Genomic DNA, 16,799 nt, shown 5'->3' with positions numbered 1-16,799 from the left:
ATCTGAGTCTCCAGAGAGCGAATGTGGCTTGGACAAATGAACAGAATTAACATTTCATAACTCTTAAAAGAGCAATAGAGAGGGGGCAGCTGGGTAGCTCAGTGGATTGAGAGCCAAGCCTAGAGACGGGAGGTTCTAGGTTCAAATCTGGCCTCAGACACTTCCCAGCTGTGTGATCCTGGGCAAGTCACTTAACCCCCATTGCCTAGCCCTTACCTTCTGCCTTGGAGCCAATACACAGTATTGACTTCAAGACGGAAGATAAGGGTTTAAAAAAAAAAAGCAATAGAAAGTCCGTGATATCAAATGGCAAAGCAGAAAATCAAGTCCTGAACTCTGCACCGCAGAGAGTCCATCCTCATCGTCACCATTGTTCTTGTCAAGCCTTAGAAAGCACTTTGAAGGACCGTAGAAGTCTGTGCAGACACTGGGGATCCCTGTGTGGACGGTTTTCTTGATTTCTGGGAAGCCACTATGAGCCCTTTTGTGAATTCCTGGCTGTAGGAAACAAGCTTTTTTGTGCTCTTTGATGAGCTCGTTTCCATGAAGGGAACTGAAGAAAACTCAGTGAGAGCTGTCGATGAGAGGAGATAGTGGAGCCATAAGCCTCGGCATTGGGGGGCAGTGCGGTCCAGTGGAGATCGTTCTGGAGTTCTGGCCCAGATCCTGGCCCCGACAGCAGTGCTTGGTCCCTCGGGTCTCCGTTCCTCGGCTCCGAAACGAAGGGCTTCTCGATCTGTGGTCACCCCGGGAATGGGAGGTCGCAGACAGGGTCACTCGCAGACCAGCCCTGCCTGTCTTTTTACTCTGTCCATTTTCTCCCTTCTCTGAAGACCATCCAAACCCAAGGCTGCCCGCCGCGTCCTCTGGGTCGTCTAACTCTCAGAGGATCTCTGGAGCTCATTTCTTCAGAAGGATCTGGAAGCCATTATCGGAGAAAAGGCCCATTTCCCCTTGACGAGACTCTGCTCAACGGCGTTGTTGCTGGTGAGTCACAGCCAGTCTCGCGCCCATAACGCGTCCAGATGGCCGCAGGGTTTTCCCAGCCAGGTAGGCAGAGTCACTTGCCATTTCCTCTTCCCATCAAGAAGACAAACAGAGGCTGACCGACTCTCGCCAGGGACACGGAGCCAACAGGCGGTCCGAGGCCAGATTTGAGCTCCGACGTCCAGCCCTCAATCCACTCGCCGTCTAGTTGGCCCACACTCAGCTCTGCCAGGTCATTGTGCTGCGTCCTCTTCTGGCTTCGGAAAGGTCACAGCCCTGCTCTAGGCTCTTTGGTCACTCCGGCTGCCTTCCCCGTGCTCGAACCCTTTCTTTCTGGTGGGGTCGGCAGGTTCCCCGACAGCAGCTCATGTGGTGTCTGTTGTTCCTCGGAGGTCTCATTTGGAGGTTGCTCTCTAGAAGGGCCCGTTCCAGCTCCAGCGCCAGCGCCGGCTCCAGCACCACCTCCAGCCCCAGCGCCGGCTCCAGCGCCAGTGCCGGCTCCAGCATCACCTCCAGTGCCAGTGCCGGCGCCAGCTCCAGCTCCAGATCCAGCACCAGCTCCAGCTTTTCTTCTCTCTCTTCCCTCCGGGGCTTAAACATAAATCCTTCACCTTAAGGCAAGGACTAGGCAAACGAGGTTGGAGGACGAGTCCAGGATTGCACAGAGGGTGTCTGAGGGAGCTGTAGACCCAGGCCTGGCCCTCTGCCCACAGCGCCACCTCGGGGTTAAAGCACGTTGGCTCTTCCTGAACTCTAACCAGACACGCATAGACTGGCCGTGAGAAACGGGCTGGAATTTCGGAATCCCCGACAGGTCTGTGTCCCGGCTGTGCCCGTGGGATGCGCGAGACGACGTGTCCGACCCTTCCCCAGCAGCCGCTCGCGCTGCCCACAGCGGGGCAGGCCTTCTCTGAACCGCCGGAGGGATGTCTCCCCTGGGCAGGCCCGAGCCCAGGCTGAATCCCAGGCCCCGAGGTCAGAGTCTCCACTGCACTAGCTGCCGGTGACCAGGAGATTCTGGGCCCAAGCGGTCCTCGGCGCAGGAGCATCGCCACCAGAGGGTGGCCCCAACCACTCCCCTGCCCAGGGGTTCTCCTGACATTCTGGAAGAATCTTCAGGCAAGACGACAGTGCGAAGCAAAGGCAAACAGACGTAGTTTAGGATTTCTTTTAAAATGGCCACATTGAACAGGCGTCTTCAGGGAAAATGTCTTCCCCGAACCAGCCACTCCCGACCTAACGACTCTTTTCAGTCTTAATAGAATTAATCAAAGACGTTTCACTTTTCGTTTATTTCTGTGGTTCAAGATCCCTCCCCGAAACCTATCGATGAGGGCTTCGGGTCAAAGGAGACCTTGCTGTGGAAGGCCGTCAGAATGTGCTTTTTTAATGTTTGATAACAAAGCGGATGTCTTAGTCCTGTGTGCTTCCACAGCTCCTATTGACGTTTGTGTGGCAGCGACTCTCCCCGTGGTGGGCCTACAATAGGAACTAAATAAGCGCTTCCTCATTGATTCATCTTCTGGGAATATGAAATGACAAGACTGGTTTCTCAATGAACTGATGAAGGTCTTCAGACAGACGGGAAATTCTTCCTGTCATATTATCTGCCATAACTTCTTTTTCCATTATTCTCCGAGCACCCGCCAGACCCCAGAACTAGACGTCCAGGGCACCCACATTTCCCTATTGAATGAGGCTTTGTAGAAAAGCTGTCGACTCTGTAAGCAGCCATTCTGAACGTTAGGCGCCATTTGCAAAAACAGCTTGTCTCTGTTCACTACAATCATCTCATTTGATCGGAAGGAGAGCAGGCTTTAGAGTTAATAAGATCCAGGTTCAAATTCTAGCCCTGGTAGAAATGTTGTGCGGCCCCAACAAAGTCCTTTCATCTCTATGGCTCCCAGCGCAGCTGCTGACATCTACCAATGAAGTCACAGATTTAGACCAAAAACAAAGATCCAGAAGAATCATCTTCTCTTGCTTAAGTTTTTAGCCTATATACTTTCCAATGTAGTGTAGTGCTGCGCCTACTGTTGGAAAGACCCCAGCAATGATGTAACCTCCACCTGCCTCAGTTTCCTCAACCATAAAATGGGAATAATAATAGCACCCACCTCTCCATGTTTGTTTTCTAGATCCTTTCCTTCTGTCCTTGTAATGATTCTAATATAGAAAGGCAAAGGCTAGGTAATTTAATTGATATTAAGTGACTTGCCCAGGGTCACACAGCCAGGAAGTAGCTGAGGTCAGATGTAAATCCAGTTCCTCCCAACTCCAGGCCTGGCATTCTATCCACCATGCCACCTACTTGCCCCTTCCTAATGTTTTTGTAAAGTGCTTAATACATGCTAGCTATTATTATTGTTATTAATTATTGTTTTATTCTGTGTCATGTCATTTGCCCCTGGATTTCAGAGTGGATGAGTATTGAAGACCCGAGTTTGATTCCTGCCAGATATTTATTGGTTGTATGACATCAGGCAAGCCTCTTAAATTCTTTTGGTCTACTTCTCATCTGTAAAGTGGAAATAATGATAATCACTTACTTCTTGGGATTGTGTGATTATCTAAAGTGTTTTGTAAATCTTATTTTATTTTTTCATTTGAATAAGTTTATTTAGTCAACTTAGAACATTATTTCCCTTCCTCCCCTCCACCCACTCTTCCAGCAGCCAACACACAATTCCACTGGGTACTACTTGTGTCCTTGATCAGAACCCATTTCCATGTTGTTGTTTGCACTGGGATATTCATTTAGAGTCTACATCCCCAACAATTTGCCTTCAACCCACGTATTCAAGCAGTTGTTTTTTCTTCTGTGTTTCTACTCCCACAGATTTTCCTCTGAATGTGGATAGTGGTTTTTCTCATAGATTCCCCCAGGTTGTTCAGGATCACTGCATTGCCACCAATGGAGACATCCATTACCTTTGATTGTACCACAGTGTATCAGTCTATGTACAATGTTTTCCTGCTTCTGCTCCTTTCTCTCTGCATCACTTCCTGGAGGTCGTTCCAGATCACATGGGAATAATTCCTCCACTTTATTATTCCTTTCAGCACAATAGTATTCCATCACCAACAGATACCACAATTTGTTCAGCCATTTCCCAACTGAAGGGCATCCCCTCATTTTCCAATTTTTGGCCAACACAAAGAGCGCAGCTATGAATATTCTTGTACAAGTCTTTTTCCTTATTATCTCTTTGGGGGTACAAACCCAGCAGTGCTATGACTGGATCAAAGGGCAGTCTTTTTAGTGCACTTTGAGCATAGTTCTAAATTGCCCTCCAGAATAGTAGGATCAATTCACAGCTCCACCAGCAATGAATTAATGTCCCCACTTTGCCACATCCCCTCCAGCATTGATTACTTTCCATAGCTGTCATGTTAGCCAATCTGCTAGTTGTGAGGTGATACCTCAGAGTTGTTTTGATTTGCATTTCTCTGATTATAAGAGATTTAGAACATTTTTTCATGTGCTTATTAATGGTTTTGATTTCTTTAACTGAAAATTGCCTATTCATGTCCCTTGCCCATTTATCAATTGGAGAATGGCTTGATTTTTTTTTTGTACAATTGATTTAGCTCTTTATAAATTTCAGTAATTAAACCTTTGTCAGAGGTTTTTGTTATGAAGATTGTTTCCCAGTTTGTTGCTTCTCTTCTAATTTTGGATGCATTAGTTTTGTTTGGACAAAAACTTTTTAATTTGATGTAATCAAAATTATTGATTTTACATTTTGTGTTTTTTTTCTAGCTCTTGCTTGGTTTTAAAGTCTTTTCCTTTCCCAAAGATCTGACAAGTATACTATTCTGTGTTCACCTAATTTGCTTATAGTTTCCTTCTTTATGTTCAGGTCATTCACCCATTCTGAGTTCATCTTGGTGTAGGGTGTGAGATGTTGATCCAAATCTAATCTCTCCCACACTGTCTTCCAATTTTCCCGGGTTTTATCAAAAAGTGGGTTTTTTTTCCCCAAAAGCTGAGATCTCTGGGTGTATCATAGACTGTCCTGCTGAAGTCATTTACCCCAAGTCTATTCCACTGATCCTCCTTTCTGTCTCTTAGCCAGTACCAAATTGTTTTGATAACCACTGCTTTATAGTATAGTTTGAGATCTGGGACTGCAAGTCCTCTTTCCTTTTCATTTTTTTTTCATGATTTCCCTGGATATCTTTGATCTTTTGTTCTTCCAAATGAACTTTGTTATGTTTTTTTTTTTCTAATTCTGCAAAGAAGTTTTTTGGTAGTTCAATGGGTATGGCACTAAATAAGTAAATTAGTTTCGGTAGGATTGTCATTTTTATTATGTTAGCTTGTCCTACCCATGAGCAATCAATGTTTTTTCCAATTTTTTAGATCTAGTTTTAATTGTGTGGAGAGTGTTTTGTAGTTGTGTTCATATAGTTCCTGTGTTTGTCTCAGCAGATAGATTCCTGAGTATTTTATATTGTCTGGGGTGTTTTAAAATGGAATTTCTCTTTCTAATTCTTGCTGCTGAGATGGATTGGAGATATATAGAAATGCTGATGACTTATGTGGGTTTATTTTGTATCCTGCAACTTTGCTAAAGTTGTTGATTATTTCGACTAGCTTTTTGGTTGATTCTCTAGGATTCTTTAAGTAGACCATCATATCATCCGCAAAGAGTGATCTCTTGGTATCCTCATTTCCAATGTTAATACCTTCAATTTCATTTTCTTCTCTTAATAGCTCCTGCTAGTGTTTCTAGTAGAATGTTAAATAGTAGAGGTGATAATTGGCATCCTTGTTTCTCTCCTGATCTTATTGGGAAGGCTTCTAGTTTATCCCCATTGCAGATGATGTTTGCTGATGGTTTCAGATATATACTGTTTATTATTTTTAGGAAAGGCCCTTCTATTTGTATACTTTATAGTGTTTTTAGTAGGAATGGGTGTTGTATTCTGTCAGAGGCTTTTTCTGCATCTATTGAGATAATCATGTGATTTTTGTCAGTTTGCTTGTTAACATGGTCAATTATGTGGATGGTTTTCCTAATGTTGAACCAGCCCTGCATCCCTGGTATGAATCCTACTTGATCATGGTGGATGACCCTTGTGATGACTTGCTGGAGTCTTTTTGCTAGTATCCTATTGAAGATTTTTGCATCTATATTCATTAAAGAGATTGAGAGGGAGGGAGGGAGAGATAGAGACAGAGGGAAAGAGAGACATAGAGACAGAGAGAGATGGAGGGAGAGAGAGACAGAGAGAGAGAGAGGAAGAGAGAGGGAGAGAGACAGAGAGAGAGAGAGGAGAGACAGAGGGGGAAACAGAGAGAGACAGAGGGATACCTACTCCAGCCTGTCTGAACCAGGCAGGGCTTCAGAGACCCCAGCAAGAGGGGCCCAGAGGATAAATTAAACAAGTCTTCCAGCCATGAGACCTCCAAGATGAGGGCCCGCTCTAGAAAAGCCAAGGGAAAGAAGTCAGCCTTTCACTCACCACATGTCAGTCCAAAGGGAAGCAGTTGGAGGTCTCAAGCCCAAGCTCCTTGAAGGCCAAGTTCAAAGGGGAAGACCCCTCCCCCCTTTAATCCTTAAGTGGGGGTGTATGCATTCCTGGTGCCTATATCTCAAGAATAAGTAGGGTGGAGTTAATCCCATCTTCCCAGAAACCACACTACACCATCACAAAACAAAGACAATAAAGCCTGTTGGTTTTATAGGGCAGCTTGTTAGTGGGGCCTGAAGCCAGAAAGACTCTTCTTTTTGAGCTCAAAATTGGCCTCCGACACTTGCTAACTGTGTGACCTTGGACAAGTCACTTCATCCTGTGGATCTCAGTTTCCTCTTCTTTTAAATGAGCTGGAGATGGAAATGACAAACCACTTCAATATCTTTGCCAAGAAATCCCAAAATGAGGCGATGAAGGGCTAGACACGATGGAAACTTAACAGCAACAATGATTTTTGAGCGCCTTCTTGTTCATTACAATCAGTGGTCATAGCTCCCTGGCGATGGCGGTACTCCAGGGAGGCCTTGGGTAGGTTATGAGAAGTACAGAAATGATAAAAAAAAGAAAATAAAAATCTTATGTGTATAAGATTCTGAGTAAAAAATAAAGCTGTAACAGGTTCTTGACTCATAGCAAGGTTCTATTAAAGTGACTTATGCCCCACAAGCCTGTAGGACAATAGCAGCAATATAGCACTTTACGCATTTGCAGCCAGGACTACATAAAATTGCCCATCTATAAGAGAGAATGGACTAAGTTTCAGCAGCAAATGGGAAAAATCATTCCCTGGTCTGATTGTACCTTCATTGTCAGATGGGGGAGCCAGGATGATAGCCAAACTGAGGTACTTGACTCAGAGTATTGCACATGGAGTGTGGTACAAGGGAGTCCTGTCTCTTAACATATGTCAAGCGCCGCAAGCTCAATTCTCACACTAGGTTCAAGTCCTTTCATATTGGCATAGAAATTCAACAATCCTCCCTGGCTTGGTTTTGGTCTGTTTTGATCTTGTGCTACTTGGCACTGTATACTGGCTCTGTTGTTCCCTTCTCCTGGAATCAGACAATCTTTTAAAAAAGTCCCATAGCATTTATCAATAAATGGCAGGTTTCCATAGTCGAAAGCCTTAGGGTATGCATAGTTACTAGGGCTAATAGATACTGTAAACTTATACTGTAAACTTTATCTTTCAAGTAAAAAACATTAATATTGATTTCATGTACTTCAAGTATCACCAAGGTTAGGAAAAAAGAAAGAAAAATCAATTTATCCTATGGTAAATATAAAGTGAAAAATGTTTTTAAAATCATAATTTCAAAGTTCATATTCCATGTGACAATGTATTAGCCCAACAGAGGCATAACACAAAAGGTGCTCACTCAAAAAAATGAGATTTATAGCCCTCTTAACTTGGCCAGGATTCACAGTGTGAATGTACATAGTTTTTTTCACCAGGTAAAAGCCTTTTAAAAAACAGTAGCACAACAACTAATACAGATTCTAAAAAATACTGAAATCTCCAAAATTACAAGAGCCCATTTAAGGATAACTGCAAACAAACCCACTATCATTAGGATTCAGATGACTTACTGTGTGACATGTTAAAAACCTTTGAAATCATGAACACTAGTCACACGGTCTACAGATTTAGCCCGTCTTTCAACCATGGCAAAGATATTATTAACAAAATCTATTATGACCATCATTCCAAAATTTGGTGGGAAAGAAACCCAGAAAAACCTTTGTACTGGTGATGAAGAGTTACAAATATAAGAAATCCATTTTGAAGCTACGAGGCTTCACAGGAAACATCCTTCCCACCTCCCAGATGAGATTATAACCCATCACAGGGTATTTAAGCCACATGGGCGCACCTCCTTCTCTCGTGGTACTGTAACAGTGTGACAGAACTGTCTCCAATATGTCCCATTTTCACGTGGAGCTGAGGGCTAAAAAAGTGAAAATCACTGCAGATGTGTCATCTATTACACTTTCAAGAAATGTAGAGATGGGAAAATACAACAATGCCATTCCACTCTACTTTGGCTACAAACGGACCCTTATCTGTTGTTACAAACAACTCAAAGGCAAGCAAATCAATGGTCGGAGGTAGGGATGCTCCCAGACACCGGAAAATCACGTCTGAATACTCATTAAAATCAACTTAAATTATTAAACAAGTAAATTCCCAAAACTTGTATATAGGTTGAAACCAAAGTGATGGGAGTCCATCCATCAGCGATGTGACAATTAGCAAAGGCAAAACAATGAACCAAATGCCGTTTATGGGCTTTTATAATGATATTCTTCAGTGCAATCAGAGCGGAGGTACACAAAGACAATGTAACAGAACTTCAATTTTGATACCTTAGGAAGCGGCTGACAGCAAATCACACACATCTTGTATTTAGAATTGGGTTGCAGAGACTTCTTCATCCTGGGGAGGAGGACAGACGGACAGGGTCAACATCAAGAAGGCAATGAGGTCTGAAAAGGCTTCAAATCCTCCTCCAGACTCTGAGGTCCCCTCCCCTCCCAAGCACCACCATTCAGCCCAATCCCTTTGGCCACACCTCTGGGGGCCCCCACACGGAGGGGAGTCCTGCCCTGAGTCCAGAGGGTTGGGTGTGAGTTTTGGTGTGCCTCATTTGAATAGCTCCTCCTCCTATTAGCATTATTCCTGAACGGCTAGTCCCATTTTCCTGATTTCTCTTCTTATGATTCCCAGTTATATGGCTCATTTCCCCACAAAAATAACGTTAGCGGGTGCTTTGTGGATTCATGGGAGGAAGCTGTGATCTCTCCTTGCTCTACCTTTCCAACTGCTTCAGTTAATCCTTTCATTTCCTCCCTTAGCGCTTCCACTAGTCAGGGCTCTCCTGGCGCCCCTCAGAAGCATAAGCTGCCACTGCTCTCAGAGGTCCTCAGCAGGCCAGTTTGGACAGCTCCTGCTGACTGCAGCTGGGTCTGGGCTCTGGAGTCCACTGGAGTGGGCTGGAGTGAGGCTAGTGGGGAAGCGGGGTGGGGGGTGGGGGGGGTTGAATGGAGCCGGTCAGCAGGTGGGGAGGCGGACGGGGCTGGGGGCGGGATAGAGAGAGAACTTCCTCTATTCCTGAGGGCTCTACCTGGATTCCGGTGAGCCTGTCATCGAACAAAAGGATTGAAGGGGAGCCCTTTGAACTGTAAGGCTGAGAGAGACTCAAACCCCATCTAGGGACATCCTGATTTCCTCTTCCCTGACACCTCCCAACCCAAACTTGCTATTAAATTCATCTTTACTTAAATAACCGCAGTCAGATAAGGGGACTCTCATTTCAGGGGACACCAAGGGAGCTGAACCCAAGACAGCCATTCAACCACAGACGGTCCTCATTGGATCTCTGCTGGGCGACCTCGGTCTGGGGGAGGCTTGTCCCTCAGGAGGGTCCCTGCTTACCTGCTCTGGGGCATCTTCAGCATCAACCCATAGAGAAGACACATTTCTGGGAACCCCCTTTTTAAATGCTAGACTCTCAGCAGGGGGCATCCCCCCCTTTTACCTCGCCGGCAGCCACATTTTCCCTCTCTCTTTTCATCTCCTCCTTTCCCTGGTACAAAACCTTCCGTATCCCCTGTACGTCTTCCCTCTACAATCCCTATAACTATTACACCCCCCCACAAAGAAATCTTCAAATGGCAACTTCCAGGAATCTAATAGCTAAATTCAAAAGCCCCCAAGTCAGGGAGAAAATACTGCAAGCCAGCAAGAAACAATTGAAATACCACGGAGCGACAATCAGGATCACACAGGACTTAGTGGCTTCTACGTTAAAGAATCAGAAGGCATAGAAGGGAAGGCAAAAGATCCAGAGTCATGTATCCAGAAAAACTGGATGTATTCTTTCAGAGGAAAAAAAGAAACATTCAATAAGATAGAACATTTCCAAGCATTCCTGAGGAATAAGACAGACTTAAACAAAAAATGTGAAAAAAAGAGTAAATAAGAAAGAAAATTTAAGGGACTCATTAAGGTATCTCTACATGGAAAAAGGGTATCTGTAATTCTCAGAAATTACTCTTGGTAGTAGAACAGGTAGAAGGTATTTATTTAGAAAGAGGGTAGAGAAGTAAACTGATTATAATGATATGAGGTGTATGTAAATGTGACTATATGAAATATGTATAATATGTAAAAAATATCAAGGGGGTGAAAAAAGGATTGCAATGAGAGAAAAGGGAAGGAATAGACAGAATGGGGTAAATTATATAACATAAAGAGATATGAAAAATAATTATGGAGAGGGGAGGATAAGGGTGGTGATGGGCAGTGCTTAAACTTTACTTTCATCATAACTGGTTCAGAGAAAGAAAAACAAATATACTCATTGGGGTATAGAACTATATCTTACACTACAGAGAAGTAGAAGGAGAATATGACAAAGGAAGGGGGAAGTAATTGGAGGGAAGGAGAAATGGGGGGTTGATAAAAAGCAAAACACTGGTGAGGAGGAACACAGTGGAAGGTAATAGAGCAGGATTAAAAGGGGAAAATAAGATGGAGGGCAACACACAGTTAGTAATAGTAACTCTGAATGTGAATAGGATGAACTCACCCATAAAACAGCAGAAAACAGAGTGGATCAAAAACCAGAATCCTACAAGAAATACATTTTGAGGCCGGGTGACACACACAGATTCAAGGTAAAAGGCTGAAGTATAACTTATTTTACAACATCTAGAGTAAAAAAAAAAAAAGCAGGAGTAGCAATCATGGTATAAGATAAAGCTAAGTAAAAACTGATTGGATTAAAAGAGATGAGGAAGAAAATTACATCTTCCTAAAAAGTACTATAAACAATGAAATAATATCAATACTAAACATTTGTGTGCCAAATGGTATATAGCATCCTGATTTCTAAAGGAGAAACTAAAGGAGCTTAAGGAGATAATAGTAAAACCATACTAGTGAGAGACCTCAACCTTCCCCTATCAGAACTAGATGAATTGAACAAAAAAATAAAAAAGAAAGAAGTAAGCGAAGTGAATGAAATGCTAGAAAAATTAGAGTTAATAGATATCTGGAGAAAACTGAGCAGGGATTAAAAAGGAATATACCTTCTTTTCAGCAGCACATGGTACATATACAAAGATTGACCATGTACTAGGGCATGAAAACATTACAAACAAATGCAGAGAAGCAGAAATGATAAATGCAAAATTTTCAGATTATAATATGATAAAAATTATAATTAAGGGATCATGGAGAGGAAAACTTAAAATTAATTGGAAATGAAACAATCTATTTCTTCAAAACTAGTGGTTCAAAAAACTAATCATAGAAACAATTACTGATTTCATCGAAGAGAATGACAATGAGGAGACAACATATTAAAATCTATGGGATACAGCTGAAACAGTATTCAGGGGAATATTTATACCCCTAAGTGCCTATATCAACAAAATAGAGAGGGAGATCAATGAATTGTGCTTGTCTCAAAAAATTAGAAAAAAGAACAAATTAAAAATCCTCATATAAAAACTAAATCAGAAATCCTAATAAAATTGAAAGCAAAAGAACTATTGAACTAATAACTCTAGAAGCTGGTTCTTAGATAAAGTGCTGGTAAATCTAATTAAAAAAAGAAAGATGGGAATCAAATTAATAGTATCAAAAATGAAAAGGGTGATTTCACCTCTAATTAAGAGGAAATTAAGGCAATTATTAAGAACTATTTTGGCCAATTATATGGCAATAAATGATCATCTAGGTGAAATGGGTGAATATTTACAAAAATATAAAATGCCTAGATTAACAAAAGAAGAAATAGAATACTTAAATATTCCCATCTCAGAAAAAAAAGAAATTTAATAAACCATCAAGGAACTCCCTAAGAAAAAATTCACAGGACCAGATGGATTTACAAGAATTCTTTCAAACATTCAAAGAACAACTAATTCCAATACTACACAAACTCTTTGACAAAATAAGCAAAGGCGTCTTACCAAATTCTTTTTATAACACAAATATGGTATTGATTCCAAAGACAGGAAGACCAAAAATAGAGAAAGAAATCTACAGACTGTGAAAGGGAAAACTGAAGCAAGTTCTGGATTTTCTGCCACTGAATTGGAGCAAACAACAGTTGGAAGGTTGGAGTGAAATTGATGGACAGCAATGACATGGGGGGAAGGGCAATTTAGAGTAACAGTTGGTCTTGTAGCTCTCTCTTCCTGGCTCTCGGACTGGAAGGAGCCTCTTTCCCTGTCTCTGGATAGAAGTATCTTTATTCCTGGATTTCCCTAACTGTGGGTTCTACCTGCATTCCTGTGATTGTGTCATCAAACAAAAGGATCTAAGGGGAGAGGTTTGAACTGTAACGCCCACCATCTTTAGGAGGGGCACCAGCCTGAAGAGACAGGCCCAACAAGCTCTGAAGGTCAGAACTTTTCTTCCTCTTGCTGTCTACTGCTAAAGACTTTGAACTTAAGAAAACTAGCACAGATTAGCATAGAAAGGAATAAAAGAAACCCTTCACCAGCCTATGAGGCCTGACCTCAGCTCAGAAGCTGAGAGAGATTCATATCCAATCTAGGGAAATCCTAATTCTCTCTTCCCTGATACCTCCCCCAAACCAAACTTGTTATTAAAATTCATCTTTATTTAAATAACCACAGTCAGATAAGAGGACTCTCATTTCAGGGGACATAGAGGGAGCTGAACCTCAGGACAGCCATTCAACCATAGATGGTCCTTATCAGACCCCTGCTGGGTGACCTTGGTCTGGAGGGAGGTTTGTCCCTCGGTGGGAGGGGGGCGCGGTCTGTGCTTACCTACTCTGGTGTATCTTCAACATCAATGAATAGAGAAGACACATTTCTGGGGACTCCATTTTTAAAAAATAGCCTCTCGGCAGGGGGCATCTCTCTCCTTTTACCTCACCGGCAATCATATTCCCTCTCTCCCTTCAAATCCTCCATTCCCTGCTATAAAACCTTCCTTATCCCCTGTCCCTCTTCAATCACCCTACAATCCCTTTAACTATTACAAAACCAATCTCCTTAATGAACATAAATGTAAAAATCTAGCAAAGAGACTACAGTAAGTCATCACAGTATATATTTAAAACCATTAGCAGGTACCATATGCAGTGGGGATAAGTTAGAGGCCTTCCTAAAAAGATCAGGAGTGAAGCAAGCATGCCCATTATCACCACTATTATTCAATATTGTAATAGAAATGCTAGCAGTAGCAATTAGCGAAGAAAAAGAAATTGAAGGGATTAAATTGGGCAGTAAGGAAACTAAACTGTTACTCTTTGTAGAAAACATGATAGTATACTTAAGAGAATCCTAGAAAATCAACTAAAAAGCTAGTGGAAATAATTAATAATTTTAGCAAAGTTGCAGGATACAAAATAAACCCACATAAATTATCAGCTTTTCTATATATTTCCAACAAAACCCTGCAGCAAGAGTTAGAAAATGAAATCCCATTTCAAATCAATCTAGACAAAATAAAATATTTGGGAATATATCTGCCAAGGCAAACTCAGGAATTATATGAAAACAACTACAAAATACCTTTCATACAAATAAAACCACATCTAAACAACTGGAAAAATATTAATTGCTCATGGGTGGGATGAGCTAATATAATAAAAATGACAATACTATTTAAAATAATTTACTCATTTGGTGCTATACCTATCAATTTTTTTTATAGAATTAGAAAAATTTATAACAAAGCTCATCTGGAAGACCAAGATATCAAGAATATCAGGGCAGAAAAAAAATGTCAAGGATGGCGGCCTAGAAGTACCAGATCTTAAACTGTACTGCAAAATAGTGATCATCAAAACAATCTGGTACTGGCTTAGAGATAGAAGGGTGGATCAATGGAATAGACTTGGGGTAAATGATAGTAGAAAGATAGTGTTCGATAAACCCAAAGATTCCAGCTTTGGGGACAAAACTGACAAAAACTGCTGGGAGAATTGGAAAACAGTATGAGAGAAATTAGATTTAGATCAACATTATACCAAGACTAATTCCAATGACAAAAATATAAAGAGTGAAATCATAGACAAATTAGGTGAACATTGAATAGTATACTTGTCAGATCTATGGGAAAGGAAGGAATTTAAGACCAAGCAAGAGATAGAGAGCATTACAAAATATAAAATGAATAATTTTGATATTAAATTAAAATATTTTGTACAAACAAAACCAATGCAACCAAAATTAAAAGTTGTCACCAACTGGGAAAATTTTTTAATAGAAAATTCTGTCTAATTTCCCAAATATTTAAGTAACCAAGTTAAATGTACAAGAAATCAAGCCATTCTCCAGTTGACAAATGGTCAAAGTATATGATTAGGCAGTTTTCAGATGAAGAAATCAAAACTATCAATAATTACATGAAACAGTGTTTTAAGTCCCTCTGAGAAACCACATCACAACTAGCATATTGACCAATATGGCAGGAAAAGAAAATAATAAATGTTAGAGGGTTGCAAAACTGGGACATTAATGCTCTGCTGGTCGAGTCATGAATTGATGGAAGGCATTCTGGAAGGCAATTTGGAATATGCCCAACATGCTCTAGCCCAAAGAGATGAAAAATGTTTGTACAGAAATATTCACCATGCTTTTTGTGATGGCAAAAAATCAGAAAATGAGGAGGTGTCTCTCAATTGGGGGATGGCTTATCAAATTGTGGCATATGCTGGTGATGGAATATTACTGTACAGTAAGGAACAATAAACTGCTTCATTTCCCTACAAGCTGGAAAGATCTCCATGAACTGATGTGGAACAAAATGAGCAGAACCAGGAGAACATTGTATACAGACTGAAATTTTGTGGAAGGATCATATGTAATCAACTTTGATACTAATTGAAATCCAATGATCCAGGACAACCCCGAGGGACTTAGGAGAAAGAATGCTATTCACATCAAGAGAAAGAACTGTGGGAGTGGACATGCAGAAGGAAAACATTTGGTTTTCCACTTTTCTGTATGGGTAGTGGATGTGGGGTTTTGGTTTTTAAGATTATTACAAAAATTAATAATATGGAAATAGATATTGAATGGTAATACCTGCGTAATCCAGTGGAATTGCTTCTCAGCTCTGGGAGGGGGGAGGGAAAGAACATGAATCATGTAACTATGGAAAAACACATCAAGAAAAAACGTGTTGTTGCAGGTTCCTCCTAGAGTTCCCCTTTGGGGGAATAAAGATCACAAGCTTTGGAAAAACGTTTTGAAGACATTCAGGATGAATTGAATTAATGAAAAGGTCTGAAAGTTCAATTTCTGGATGATGAGGAGAGGAAGTGGTATGAGAAATGAGAGAAGCAGGTGGAACTGATGACTTGAGCTGGGAAAAGAACTACTCCTTTGGCTTCTCAGGGTATGTGCCCCTAATTTCTCTGGGATCCTTCAGAGGAAAAAGGGGTCCAGAGCAATGTACAAAGAAGAAGCCAACATTTGAACCAAAAAAGAAGACTGATGGGTCAGGAAGTATTGCAGACTGCAGAGGGTATGGTGTGACTCAGTCAAGGAAAAGGGTTTCCAGGAGTGAAACCAAGTCTTGAAGGCACGTCACATGGAACAGAATTAAGTACAGATGTTAGCTTAAACCAAGGACGAAAGAAAACATTCAGCTTCATCACCCAGGTGAGGCATATCTTGGTACTGAACACTGGCAAATGGTATCTGCTAAGTCCAGCCCAACCAAAAAGCACAGAACCAGGACAGGGCCGAGACCTTCAGAAGAATGAGGAGCAGACAACAGGTGGGTCTGGTGGATTCACCTATGGAAGGAGCTATTGGTAAGTGAGTGCTCAGCGCGGGGACTAGCACAGTCGCCATTAAGCTTGTTCCCCACCTCAATTCTGGAGCGTTGGGTCGCTGAAGCAGGAGGAGTTCGTGAGCTAAGTTGGCTTGTGTTCGCACAGCACGTATTTAGGGCTGGCTGCCGAGTACTTTGTACGTGAACCCATCGAATCTCGGGACTCGTGGCTCTGGAACACGCTATAATGGGACGTGACTTGCATCAAAAGGCAGATTCGGAAAGAGGACGGGGGCGCGGGAAAGCCTCCGCTGTCACGATTAAGGGGGGATGAACATTTTTCAGCCAATATGAAATAAAACAACGAGGCAAAGCTGGGCCTTTAGGTTTTCCTCCCAACATTCGAGCTTTCTTCCTTTTTTATAGCCTTTGTAAGGCCGTATTTTGGCCAGTGGTGGAGGTAGGCGAACCTCCAATCTGGTTAGAGACTCCTCTAAAGCACCGGGACCAAGATGGCTGCTCCGACGTTGATTTCAAAAACGGATATGCTTATTAA

The sequence above is a fragment of the Monodelphis domestica genome, chromosome 7 (genome assembly GCF_027887165.1).
Source record: "Monodelphis domestica isolate mMonDom1 chromosome 7, mMonDom1.pri, whole genome shotgun sequence".
In the NCBI taxonomy this organism is placed as follows: domain Eukaryota; kingdom Metazoa; phylum Chordata; class Mammalia; order Didelphimorphia; family Didelphidae; genus Monodelphis; species Monodelphis domestica.
Note: the sequence above shows the minus strand (reverse complement) of the source record.